This window comes from Lathyrus oleraceus, chromosome 7 (assembly GCF_024323335.1).
Source record: "Lathyrus oleraceus cultivar Zhongwan6 chromosome 7, CAAS_Psat_ZW6_1.0, whole genome shotgun sequence".
Taxonomy (NCBI): Eukaryota; Viridiplantae; Streptophyta; class Magnoliopsida; order Fabales; family Fabaceae; genus Lathyrus; species Lathyrus oleraceus.
The window spans coordinates 407,059,054-407,072,726 of NC_066585.1; positions in this window are offsets into that span (position 1 = coordinate 407,059,054).

Genomic DNA, 13,673 nt, shown 5'->3' on the forward strand with positions numbered 1-13,673 from the left:
GCCACCGCACTTCTATTTATCCAAAGGAATGGTTAGAAAGCGAACAAAAAACCTAATAGTTTTAACAAAAACTGGTAAAAGAGAACAGAGATCTGGGTAAGGGGGTTGGTTATGAAATGGGAAGGTGTTAGGCACCCAAAACATCCTAGGTACTCCTAGGGAGCCCTTTTCACACTTGTTGTAAAGGTTGTTGTTTTTGTGAAATTTTTGTTTGTGCAAACATGATTGAAGAGATGAGAGGAGAACGTACAAGTTATTTACATTTTGTGTTTGGATGGATAAACCCATTGCCTACGTACCATCTTAAAAAAGATTAGGATCAAAACCTCGTAGTTCTGGGTAAAAAACTCAAAACAAGTTGGTGAATTGATTGGTCCAAAAGCCTTAAGGTCTTTTGTTATCAAAGGGAGAAAACTCAACCAAACCACAAATCCACCATGTGAGGATAGCTTCAACATGCTAGTGAGGGGTTAACCCTATAATAAGCATGGAAGACTCATTGTCCATCACTAAGGATATAGGTGAGTATTACATCTACCACAAAGATAACTCAAACCTAATAGCTAAAGGTTATGGAAAATTTGATTAAGAAAGTGGCCATTGGAACCACAAAAGACATTTAAATGGGTTATACTTACCAATTAAAAGTATGTACAAAAATGGTCAAAGTTGACTTAAGGATTCATTTCAAAATAAGTATTGTAAAAAGAAAGTTTGAAAATCAAAAGCATAAGGCTTAGGTTTCTAAGGTTTGAAAATAATAGTTAAATGTTTGCACAATAGGTTTTGGCTTGGGTTAGAATGGAGAGAAGAAGAGGAATGGCTAAGTCCTAAGTAAAACAAAGAGAGAAGGGATGAAGAATCAAAACCACAATGGAGTCCCTCTCTTGAGATCATATTGATGATCCAAGTAGCTCCCATCCTTTGGAATAAGCAACCACAAAGCATAAGCAATCAAACAAGTCTCTTAAAAGATCCTCAATGTATCTTGTATCTTCCACTTGGATGTCAATGGCAATGGTCCTCCAATTAAGCTCAAATGGAGACTCCTAGCACAAAAACACACACATCAAAAGTTCCATGAATGTAAAACAAGAATGGACAAAACTGAGTTTAGAGATTTGGTCCTTCTAATCCATCTTCTTCATTAAGATCCATTTACTCCAATTTTTCATAAGGAAAGGTCCTAGAATCTAAGTCCAATTCTCCATTTCTTTGCATAGGGAAAGTCCTAGAAACTAAGTCCATTTCTTTACATTTTGGTCCACAACAATCAAAACAAAAACACAAGCACAATAATATATACACAATTATGTGCTTAAGTGAGCAAAAGGTAAATGGCATTAACATAAACATGTGCTCAAATGAGCAAAGAGAAAAGCAAATGGATAATATGTACAAGAATAGTAAATTGCATAAAAGTAAAGTGCATAAAGTAAATGTTAATTGTCAATGGTTAGTGTTAGTAGTTAGTGTGCCATAAGACAAATTTAGCGCTATGTTAAGCAATCGTAATTGGACTTATGTAAAAGTCACAACTATCTGAGGCCGGTCAATAATAATGTAGGCAACAAACACAAGTTAGGAGTCTTGATTAGTGAACCAAGTCCCAACAACTTGCCATGCCAAAAAGAAAATGAGAATTGATCTTGTATTGGTTTAAGCCTTTGCATGATTTAGAAGACAACCTATCCTTAATGCAAAGTCATTCACTTGATCAATTGATCAAGATGAATTAGATTTGAATCAAGGAAGATTAAATCTCCCTAACCAATGCTAACTTATCAACCTTCAACTCATTGATCAAAAAGAAAATAAGAAGGAGAAGAAGAAGGAGATGGATAAGAGAAATGGAAATGGCAAAATTAAAGTGCATTAAATGAAATACAATGTACCAATCCTCATTTGTTGACCAATAACATTGAAAGTCAAGGTCAAACAATCAAAAACAGAAGTGAGATGAAGATTGGAAATCAAGAAATGAATAAATATTTTTGGCATTTTTTTAATATTTAAAATAAACTTGAATTAAAATAAATGGAAAGGTCAAACTTCAAAATTACTTCAAATCAACCTTGAAAGGTCCAAGTAATTTATCCCAAGTTCAACAAGGTCAAACAAAGTTTGACAAAAAATTTCAGCATTTTTAAAAGTCAGAAACTATTTTTAATCAATTAAAAATGAATAAAAATAACCTAATTGAACTAAAATCTCAAATAAATCTCAAATCAATTTAAAAATTGATGAGAATATTTTTCATAGATCTATCATCATTCAAAGAGGTTGAGAAAATATTTTTGTATTTTTTGAATATCAAAAACTATTTAAAATGAATTAAAAATAACCAGAAAAGAGAAAATTCACAAAAAATATCAAATGACAAAATAAAAAATATTAAAAATCAGAAATAGAAACTAGAAATTATTTGGGAAATAATGCAATTGGTCCCATAATTTTTGGATTAAAAATGAAAGAGATATTGATTTTTGAAATAAAAAGGAATTTAAGAAAATAAAAATAGAAATTAGAAATTGGAAAAACGAGAGCCCTTGGATCTGAGCTCATTAATTGAGCTGGCAGATCCAAGGATCCAGAGGCGCACGCTCACTGTAGTCCACGGCCAATGCAATCACATGGGAAAGAATAAAAAGTCATAACAAGCAATGGTCAGGATTCGATCTGGACATCTCAATCCAATGGTTCAGATTCAAACTGGAGAGAGACGGCCACCGGAGCCACCTTCTTCTCCGGTGAGCATGCGTTTTCCGGCCAAAATTGCAGAGATTCAAAAGGCCACCAAAATGCACGATCCTTATACCAAAATGAAGCTGGGGTGATGTACATCACCCCTGTAACCTTGAATCACACTTAAGATTCCTATAAATGGAGAAATCTGAGGTGGAAGATTCAGGTATGCAAAATGCAGATCAAGGAAAAGCAAAATTGAGGCTACCACTAGCTTGCCTCTCAAGTGAGGACTTCAGAAAACATTTGATCCAAGCAAAAAGGTCCATGGATGATGAGATTCGAAGAAAATACTAGTTGAAGAGTAAGCTTGAATTCTGGGAACTTGAGCTCGATCCTTGCTTGCTTTATCAAAACAGAAGTTCAGTGAGATGAATGATGAAGGTTTAAAAGCATTAGATCTAAGAATTCAACCAGATGAAGCTGAATTTTAGATCTGAAAAAATTTGTGAAAAATGAAATTGCTTCTTTGGTGAGAGGTTGAGTTTTGATTTCTGCAGCAATTCAGGTTGAATCAGGTGTGTGAAATGAATGGAATGAGGTCTCTATTTATAGAGGAAGTGACAAGGAGAATGTGATCAATCCGTGTGCATGGCATGTGGAGCTTCATTGCATGGGCTTGCATGATCATGCACAAGGCCCAAAAACAATTCCAAATGAATTCTGAGCATCAGCCAAATGAAATTGGACGTGTGACTTGCAAGGCAATTGCTTATGTACTAAGATTTCAAGTGAATTCCTCATTTGTACCTAAACATTCATCTCTTCGAAAGTCCCAATGAAAAAATCCAAACATGATCATGTGAGTAATGGTTGAAAAGGTCTTTGTATAAGGAACAAATGTTATGTTGGGCAAAAACTCATTTGAAGTGTGGAAATTTATGAAATTTGAGTTTAAAGTGTGATGTGCAAAACATGTTAATGCAAGGTTTCTAAATTTGGCCAACTTTCAAGGTTTTCAAAACAATCAAAATGGACTTAAATTTTACATCATTTGGATTTTTGATGAAAGAGTTATGGGCACTTGAAGTTGGACTTTTTTGCCTTTCAATGCATTTGGTCAAAAAGGACCTATAATGTCTTGCATTATCACATGTATTTACTTTGAGATTTTGAAATTTTGTTCAACATATCATTTGAAGTAGGCAACTTAAGATTTCCAATGAATTTGATCCCACCTCAAAATCATAAAAAATGAATGAGTTATGTCCTTGGGAAGTTGACTCACAATTAGGGTTTCAGTCAAAATGACCCATAACGTATTGGAATGACAGATGGCCTTCCAAGCTTCAAATAAATTTTTTATGAACATGAACGTTGTTCATATTGTCCTTAAGAACATTTGTGCTTTTGGAACCATCTACATTTGACCAACACATAAAAATTTAGGTCTCAGTACATTTGAAAATAGTCAGATGAATTGACTGATCAACTTCTCAAGTCCATGACTCATATCTTGATGAATTGATGATTGAGGATACTCAAATAAGTTCAAATATGCATGAAATGATGAATTAAAGAACTTCCCTTGATTGAATTTGATCATGGGCTGAGGTTGCTTCATGAGCAAGGCATTGTGGTGCACAGATGAATTAGGGTTTCTTTGGGGAACCAACCTGAAACCCTTTGACTTGCTTTGATCAAAATGATGAATTGAGGTACCAGGGAGGCATATTTGATGGATGAGAGCTTTGGGAACCATTACCATGCTTGCTATCATCTCCTCTTGACCATGTCTTTGTACTAATGTTCTCCTTGAAACTTTGGACCTTGTGATTGCTCAAGCTACAAAACAAAAGATGTTAGTGACATATTTTTTGTGCTTTTGGTTAGTAAACAAAATGAGAAAAGTAATGATATACAATTCAAGTATGCTTGGTGATCTCACACCACTCACAAGGAGTCCCACCCAAAGGTAAAGGGAATCAAGATGCTTATGATCCTTGTGGCAATGCCAAATGCAATATTATGATGCCATGAGGGATCTTAGGGACAAAATTGGGGTCTTACACTTAGTTTTCTAATGTTTGAAAAGAATGTTAAATGCTTGCACAAAAGTTTTGGCTTGGGTTAGAGTGGAGGGAAGAAGAAGAATGGCTAAAGTCATAATCATACAAGAGATAAGAGATAAGAAACAAGACCACAAATGGAGTTCCTCTCTTGAGATCATATTGATGATCCAAGTAGCTCCCATCCTTTGAAATATGCAAGCATAATGATAGTAAGCTCAAACAACAATCAAACAAGCCTCTTAAGAGATCCTTAATGCATCTTGTATCTTTCACTTTGGATGAACATGTCAATGGTTCTTCAATTTGAGCTCTCATAGAAATCCCTAGCACAAAAGCACACACATCACAATTTTCATGAAGTAAATCAAGAATGGACAAGAGGGAGTTTAGAGGTTTGGTCCTTCTAATCCTTCTTCAACATTAAGGTCCTTTTACTCCAATTTGCATAGGGAAAGTCCTAGAAACTAAGTCCATTTGTCCATTTCTTTGCATTTGGTCCACAACAATCAAAACAAAACACAAACACAATAATATATACACAATTATGTGCTCAAGTGAGCAATAGGCAAATTACATTAACATAAACATGTGCTCAAATGAGCAAAGGAAAAAGCAAATGAATAATATGTACAAGAATAGTAAATTGCATAAATGTAAAGGGCAAGAATTAAATGTTAATAGTCAATGATTAGTGTTAGTAGTTAGTGTGCCATAAGGAAAATTTAGCGCTATGTTAAGCAATCGTAATTGGACTTATGTAGAAGTCACAACTATTTGAGGCCAGTCAATAATAATGTAGGCAACAACACAAGTTAGAAGTCTTGATTAGTGAACCAAGTTCCAACAACTTGCCATGCCAAAAAGAAGATGAGAAATGATCTTGTATTGGTTTAAGTCCTTTGCATGATTTAAGAAGCAATCTATCCTTAATGCAAAGCCATTCACTTGATCAATTGATCAAGATGAATTAGATTTGAATAAAGGAAGATTAAACCTCCCTAATCAATGCTAACTTATCAACCTTTAACTCATTGATCAAAAAAAGAAAAGAAGAAGAAGAAGAAGAAAAAGAAGAAGAAGAAGAAGAAGAATGGAAATGAAGAAAATAAAGTGCATTAAAAGAAAATGGAATGTACCAATCCACAACTGTTGACCAAAGATAGGGAAGATCAAGGTCAAACCATAAAAGAAAGAAGTGAGATGAAGATTGGAGGTCAAGAAATAAACAAAATATTTTTTGCATTTTAAATATTTGAAAATAAACTTGAATTAAAATATTAAAGAAAGGTCAAACTTCAAATTCACTTCAAATCAACTTTGATAAGTCCAATTGAATTATCCCAAGTCCAACAAGGTCAAACAAAGTTTGACAAAAAATTTCAGCATTTTTAAAAGTCAGAAACTAATTTTAATCAATCAAAAATGAAGAAAAATAACTTAATTGAACTAAAATCTCAAATAAATCTCAAATAAATTAATAAATTCATGAGAATATTTTTCATAGATCCATCATCATTCAAAGAGGTTAGAAAAATATTTTTGTATTTTTTGAATATAAAAAATTATTTAAAATGAATTAAAAATGACCAGAAAAGAGAAAATTATTAAAAAATAGCAAATTATGAAATAAAAAATATTAAAAAACATTTTTAGAAACTAGAAATTAAAAGAGAAATAATGCAATTGGTCCCATATTTTTTGGACCAATAATAAAAGAGATATGGATTTTAGAAATAAAATGGAACTAAAAGAAATAAAGAAAATAAAATCAAAAAATAAGAAAATACGAAAAAAGGAGAGGCGTTGGATCCAGTCTCATTAATTGAGCTGGCAAATCACACGGCCTCTGAGCGCGCTCCCACCATGGTCCTTAGTCAAATGAATCACATGGCGCATTATCAAAAGTCATAACAATGGACTGCTGGGATTAAATGTGGAAAAGGCATCGTGTGGCTCAGATTGAATCTGGCAATGAGACGGTGACCAGCGCCACCGTCTTCTCTGGTGAGCTCCGGAGAGGGCCCAATGAATTTTGTATTGCATGGGCTTGTGTGATCATGTAGAAGGCCCAACGAAGGCTGAAACAACCTGCTGAGTTCATGTGAAATGAAAATGCACGTGTATATTAAGTGTAATCAGCTCATGCATGGCAATCGAATTGTATTTCACAAAATGCACTTAATCCTTCATGTCTTCGAAAATGGTGCTTCCAAACTCCAAATGCTACCTTATGAGTAATGGTTAGAAAGCTTGTTGCATAAGGAACAAATGATATGTTGATCAAAACTCCAATTGGGCCTTGGAAATTAGTGAATTTTGAGCTTAAAGTGTAGGGTGCAAAACATGCATAAGTGAAGTTTCCAAATTTGGCCAATGTTCAAGCCCTTCTGTCTCAAAGATGCAAGCTCCAAATGATAACATCTTCAACCTGAAAGTTGTAGATCGTTTCAAGGCAATCAATTTAGACTTAAATTTTGCATCATTTGGAGTTTTAATGAAGAAGTTATGGGCACTTGAAGTTGGACTTTTTTACATTTCAATGCATTTAGCCCAAAGTGACCTATAATGTTTTGCATTATCACATGTATTTATTTTGCGATTTTGCAATTTTTCTCAACATAACATTTGACGTAGACACAATAGGATTTCCAATGAATTTGGTCCCACCTCAAAATCATAAAAAATGAATGAGTTATGTTCTTGGGAAGTTGACCAAAAATTAGGGTTTCAGTCAAAATGACCTATAATGTCTTGGAATGGATGATGATCTTCCAAGCTTCAAATCCAATTTTGATGAACATGAAAGTTGTTCATATTGTCCATAAGAACATTTTTTCTCTTGGGGCTATCTCCATTTGACCAACACATAAAAAGTTAGGTCTCATTGTATTTCAACATAGTTAGATGAATTGACTGATCAACTTCTCAAGTCCACAACTCATACCTTGATGAATTGATGATTGAGGATACTCAAATAAGTTCAAATATGCATGAAATGATGAACTAAATAACTTCCCTTGATTTTATTTGACCATGGTTTGAGGTTGCTTCATGAGCAAGGCATGGTTGATGATTAGATGAATTAGGGTTTCCTTGGGAAACAAACCTCAAACCCCTTGACTTTCTTTGATCAAAATGATGAATTGAGATACTTGGGAGGCATATTTGATGGATGAGAGCTTTGGGAACCATTACCATGCTTGTTTTCATCTCCTTTTGACCTTTCATTGCACAAAGGATCTTCTAGAAGTTTTTAGACCTTGTGATTGCTCAAGCTACAAACAAGAAATGTTAGTGACATATTTTTGTGCTTTTGGTTAGTAAATAAAATGAGAAAAGCAATGATATACAATTCAAGCAGGCTTGGTGATCTCAAACCATTCACAAGAGGTCCCACCCAAAGGCAAGTGGAACCAAGATGCTTATGATCCTTGAGGTTTTGCAAATGCAATGTTATGATGCCATGAGGGATCTTAGGGCCAAAATTGGGGTCTTACAAATACCTCAAACTACCAAGCCAAACGTCTTGTGTTTGAAGCATTCAGAATGAGTGTAGGAAAGCTCCAGTCTCATCCCTTCTTTATCGCTTAAGGCTCGTGACGTACGATCATAATCGCCATTTATTGTGTTTTTGAGTTTGATTTGGAAAAAGACCGCTTGACGTTGGATCAAGGGTTTGTTTATTGAATTTGATATGAAAAAGACCGCTTGACGTTGGATCAAGGGTTTGATTATCGATGGTGAAATGATGTGCATCCCTAATGCCTAAGGAGTAGTTAATCAAGCGATAAAAGAAAGCAAGTAAAAGCGTATATCGAAAAGGGGAAGGGGGTACATGTAAAGTACAAGGGAGTGCATAAAATAAAAGGTCTCATTGTCAGGTAGCCCAAGAGAAAGCTGTGTGTGTGCATAGTGTCCTAAACTAGAAAGTACATAAAAGATTACAATTTGTCTTGAATCTTGAATGCTCCGTCCATGTTCGGGTTGAATGATTGTCCAAGGCCTTTTGCAAAGGGTCTTAATGAGTCTCTAAGTTCATTATCCAATGTCCATTACATGCTAAGGGATTTATCTTATTTTTTTTACTTTTTAAGTCTTATCTATTTCTTATGTTGATTTTAAGATGAGATGAGAATGATACAACATGGAATATGAAGCGAAATAAAAGTGAATGAATGACGGAAATTAAATGTTAGAAGCGAAATTGTAAAAGTTAGAAGTTAGAATGCGAAAATTAAAGGTTAGAAGCAAAAATTAAAGAATTAGAAGTTAGGTGTTAAATGTTAGATGTTAGATCAAAGTAGAAATTATATTCAAGAAAACCATTATCCAACTATCAACTCTAAAATATAAATCAATTCTAAAATCAACATTAAATGAAAATTCTAGAATTCAAAATAATTATCAAATAAAATTCTACAATTAAAAACAATTATCAAATTCTAAAATATTAATAAAATAAAATCCTAAATATCAACAAAATATTTCTAGAAATGAATCAAAATTAATTCTAAAATTACAACAATTATCAAGAGTAATTCTACCAGTAAACTACCAATTATCAAATCAATTCTATGATTAAAAATCACTATCCGAATTAACAAACAACAATTAGAAAAATTATTATTCTAGCTATCACACGATTAATCTAATTGACAAAATAAAATCGAATTGACCAAATTAAAGTTCTAATATCCAATTAATTAACAAACAGAAATGGGCCTAAAATCAATTCCCAAGCCCACACAGGAGGGGGGTGCAGCCAGAATATGAAGTGTGGAGGGGAATTAGGGGAGGTTGGGCCTAAAGCCCAAACTGTCCCTCAGGCTGCAACAATGGGAACGTGATTCCCAAACCAAACGTTTCTGCAAAACACGAATGACATATATCTCTCACTCTCAAATGCCGATCGATCGCTCTAATGACTCTACCACGCCGGAGCTCATCACCGGCGACGGAGGAGTCCTCAATCGCCTCACATTCATGCCACCATCTCAACCTCTTATCTAACCTTATCCTCTCCCGATTTCTACCTTGCCTAAACTAGAACAACTGTCCAAGGGTCCTACTTACTCAAATTGAAATCACACGAAGCAAAAAGAGAAATACAGCTTACACGGTGGCAATAAGAATGAAGTAGATCGTATTCGACTTTTCACCTATGCAAACGAAAACCTCATCGGAGAAACGTCGTCCTCGAAATTCCGGCGAAGATGGAGAATCTACGCGGAAATCCTCCGGTGCTCCTTCCGATTCCTCTCTCTTTCTTCCCGCGCGATCTTCTCCTTCTTATGTATTCTTCCTTCGTTGAGTTTGCTCTGTTATCCGTTCAGTGATCTCGGTGGCGTGATTCGTAACAGTCGTTCCGGATTTGTTATTGTTTATGGTGCGGAATCGGTGTGGTTAGCTTCTGAAGAAGAGGTTCGTTATTGGAGGTGGTTATGTAAGATGAGGGTTCAAGAAGCTATTTGGGAGAGAACTCATCGTGAAGAATTTGGTGGTTAAGATCTGAAAAGAGAAGCGGTGTTTTTCTGCGGAATCGATTCTCGCCCTCCAAGAGAAGAAGAAGCCTTCACTTGTGAGTCACTGCGTTTATATAGCAAATTCTCGGCACTTTCAGTTGTTCACTTGGCTTGGATTTTGTTCGGCTGCCATTTGCTTTGAGTGTCGTTGCTTACTAAAGCTGCGTTTTGCTTCGTGTGGCTTGGATGGCATTTGTACGTGCAACCTTGGTGTTGTAACTTACTGCAATTTTTGGATTTTCATTGCATTATCATTGCGTTTACCATTGCGTTTTGCCATAACTTTTGACTTTTTTGAATGGTTTATGCAGCTTCCTCATTATCAAATGTACTTGTTTTGGACTTTGGAAGTATTGCATTAATTGGTTAATTGATAAACTACATGGATTTTGGACATGGGAATGGATTGGATAAATTGGATTTGGGGTTAAAATGAATTGGATAATGAAAGTGGTTAAATGGATAAAAAATGGATTTAGTTTACAATTGGATATGGATTGGGCTTAAAGAAAGAAAGGGCTTAAAATGGATAATACCAAAAAATGAGTGGTTCAATGGGCTTAATGCAAAAATGATCAAATTTCCAAAATCAATTTGACTTTTCAATAATCAACTCGGATCATCCAACTCAACTTGAATTTCCGACATAAATTTGAAAAAGACCGAAATGATTTCTAAAAAGAAAATTTATTTTTCAAGATCACATCTAACCCCGAAATCAACTTAAACTTCAAAAGTTAATTTGAAATTGAAATTAATACGATGTTAGAACTAATCGGAACAATTATTGGCACGACGACGAACTGATGACTGTCATGATAACATGCCATGAACTAATGAGTTCAATTTACACTACTCGTAAATCGTATCAATGCACGAAGGAATACACGAATTTAAGTCACGTACCTCCTTGTGTTGAACCATGCTTATTCAAATAAAATGTATGCGGATGATATGCAAATGTCAGGTTAGCGACTTATAGGGTTATGTGAAGGGTAGGGCGAATTTTGGGGTATGACACCAACTCCTTGGCTTCTTTCCTATGTGCTTTTTTATCAAGTTTACAATGATTTTGTTTTGAGCCTCCACTTAGCCATTAACTTGTGCATAGTAGGGAGTCGACGTCAAGAATTTAATCTCTGTCTCCGCAGTAAATTCCATTACCTTTTTGTCGACAAAGACTGAACCCTGGTCATTTGCTATGGTTTTAGGAGTCCCATATCTACACATGATGTGACTTTTCATGAAGTCAATCACCGTATCTTGGTAGACATTGGTTAAAGGTACCGCCTCGACCCATTTTGTGAAGTAATCAATGCCCACAAGGACATATCTATGGCTTTTAGAGGACGTTGGCTTGATCTCTACTATTATGTCTAGTGCCCATCCTCAAAATGGACATGGCTTGATGATCGAATGTAATTCACTGGTGGGAACATGTTGTATTCTTCCATGCTTTTGGCACTCTTGACACCCTCGAGCAAACTCGATGCAATCTTTCAACATAGTGAGCAAGTATACTCCCTGTCGACACAACAACATTTCATTTTATGGCCTGCTTGGTGAGCTCCACACGATTCGCTGTGAGTGTCAGAAATTTCCAAGTAGGCTTCACTTTCCCTAATGCATTTGAGTAACACCTCTTGTGGAGTCTTATGGAACAACTTGTTTCCAATGATGACTTAACTTAACACCTTGTATTTTGTTTATCTATCATTCTTTTCGGGTTTCTAAGGAATCTCACAATCTCTCTTCTCTAATCATCATTTGCTCTGTTGTCGATGGAAAAAGTTTCAAAAGTTTCACAAAATTCTAGTAACTCCTCTGCCCCCACCAGTTTTGGTGTTGACAACTCTGGTCGGTTGACACTAATTGATACCTGTTTTTATTTCACTTCAATCAAGTTATTTAGTTTTTTCTTATCCACCTTGTAGCCTGAAGCCACCTGGACCAACTCGTTGGCCTCTTGGTTGCGTATTCATGGAACATGTAAAATATTTACCTTTTAAATCGTTTAAGCATCAAATTTTCCTTGACGAAGTATATTAACAGGTTGTCTTTAATACATTTGTATTCATTTGTTAATTGCTTGATTACCAATTTAGAGTCACCTTTGATCTCGAATCTGGTTTCCCCCAAATTTAATAGTATGGTAAGACTTGTAATCAAGGCTTCGTATTCAACCTCAGTATTGGAACAATAACCATTGAGTTTGAACTTATACTTAGTAGGGATTCCTTCTGGGGATATGATGGAAATCCCCACGTCTGTTCCTTTAGAATGGGCGGAACCATTAAAATATAGTTTCCATGTCGGGAACTCGACATAGTTTTGTGTTATTTCCACTACTGCATGATCTACTATGAAATCAACAACAATTTGGTCATTCATGGCCTTTAAAGGCGCATAAGTTAAAGAATATTCGGTAAGGGCTAATGCCCATTTTACAACTCTACTATGTAAAATTGGTTTCGAAAACATGTGCTTAATTATGTCAAATTGTGAATAAACAAACACATCTGAAGAATTTATATAATGCTTGAGTTTAATACGATAAAAGTATAAAGACAAACACAAATTTTCTACCATAGTGTATATAGTCTCAACATGATTCATGATTAGACTTAAATAATAAATGGATCTTTCGACGCCATCGTCGTCTTCTTGGGCTAACATACTCCCAATTGTCGAGACAGATGCAGAAACATACAACTCCATGGCTTTATTCCTCATGGGAGGTAACAACATTGGAGGTTTCGACAAACACCTCTTAATATCATCGAAGGCTTATTGATGTTCTAATCCCCACCTGAAACCTTCTTCTTTCTTTGACCATAATAGTGGTGATAATACTTTTGTATGGCCACTTAGATTTGAAATAAATCTTCTTAGAAAGTTGATTTTACCTAACAAGGACTGTAGTTGTTTCTTGTTAGTCGAAGACTTAGTATTTTTCATGGCTTTCGTCTTGTTTGAGTTTATCTCTATGCCCTTCTTATGGACGACAAATCCAAGAAAGTCCTATGCATGAACACAAAAAACACACTTTATCTAGTTCATTTTAAGCCCATTTTTTCTCATCCTTTCAAACAATCATCGAAGGTGGTCGAGATGACCATGCTTAGATGAAGATTTGATCTCAGCTTTGATCTTCGACATGATTTCAGGTGTGACCCTTTGCGGGGTCTTCTTCACTGGCTTCTTCTCAGGTCTAATCATCAGCTTTAGTTCAACTAGTTCACGGCTGAGCCCATGCATTTCATGATAGTCCCAAGCAAAACAATCTCTGAGTTCTTTCAATACTTTGATCACTTCTACTTTCAGGCGTGGGTCTATTTTGGCACTAATGTATGCCGACCTCTTTGTCGTCCCATCTCCCAAGTGAACCTCTTCA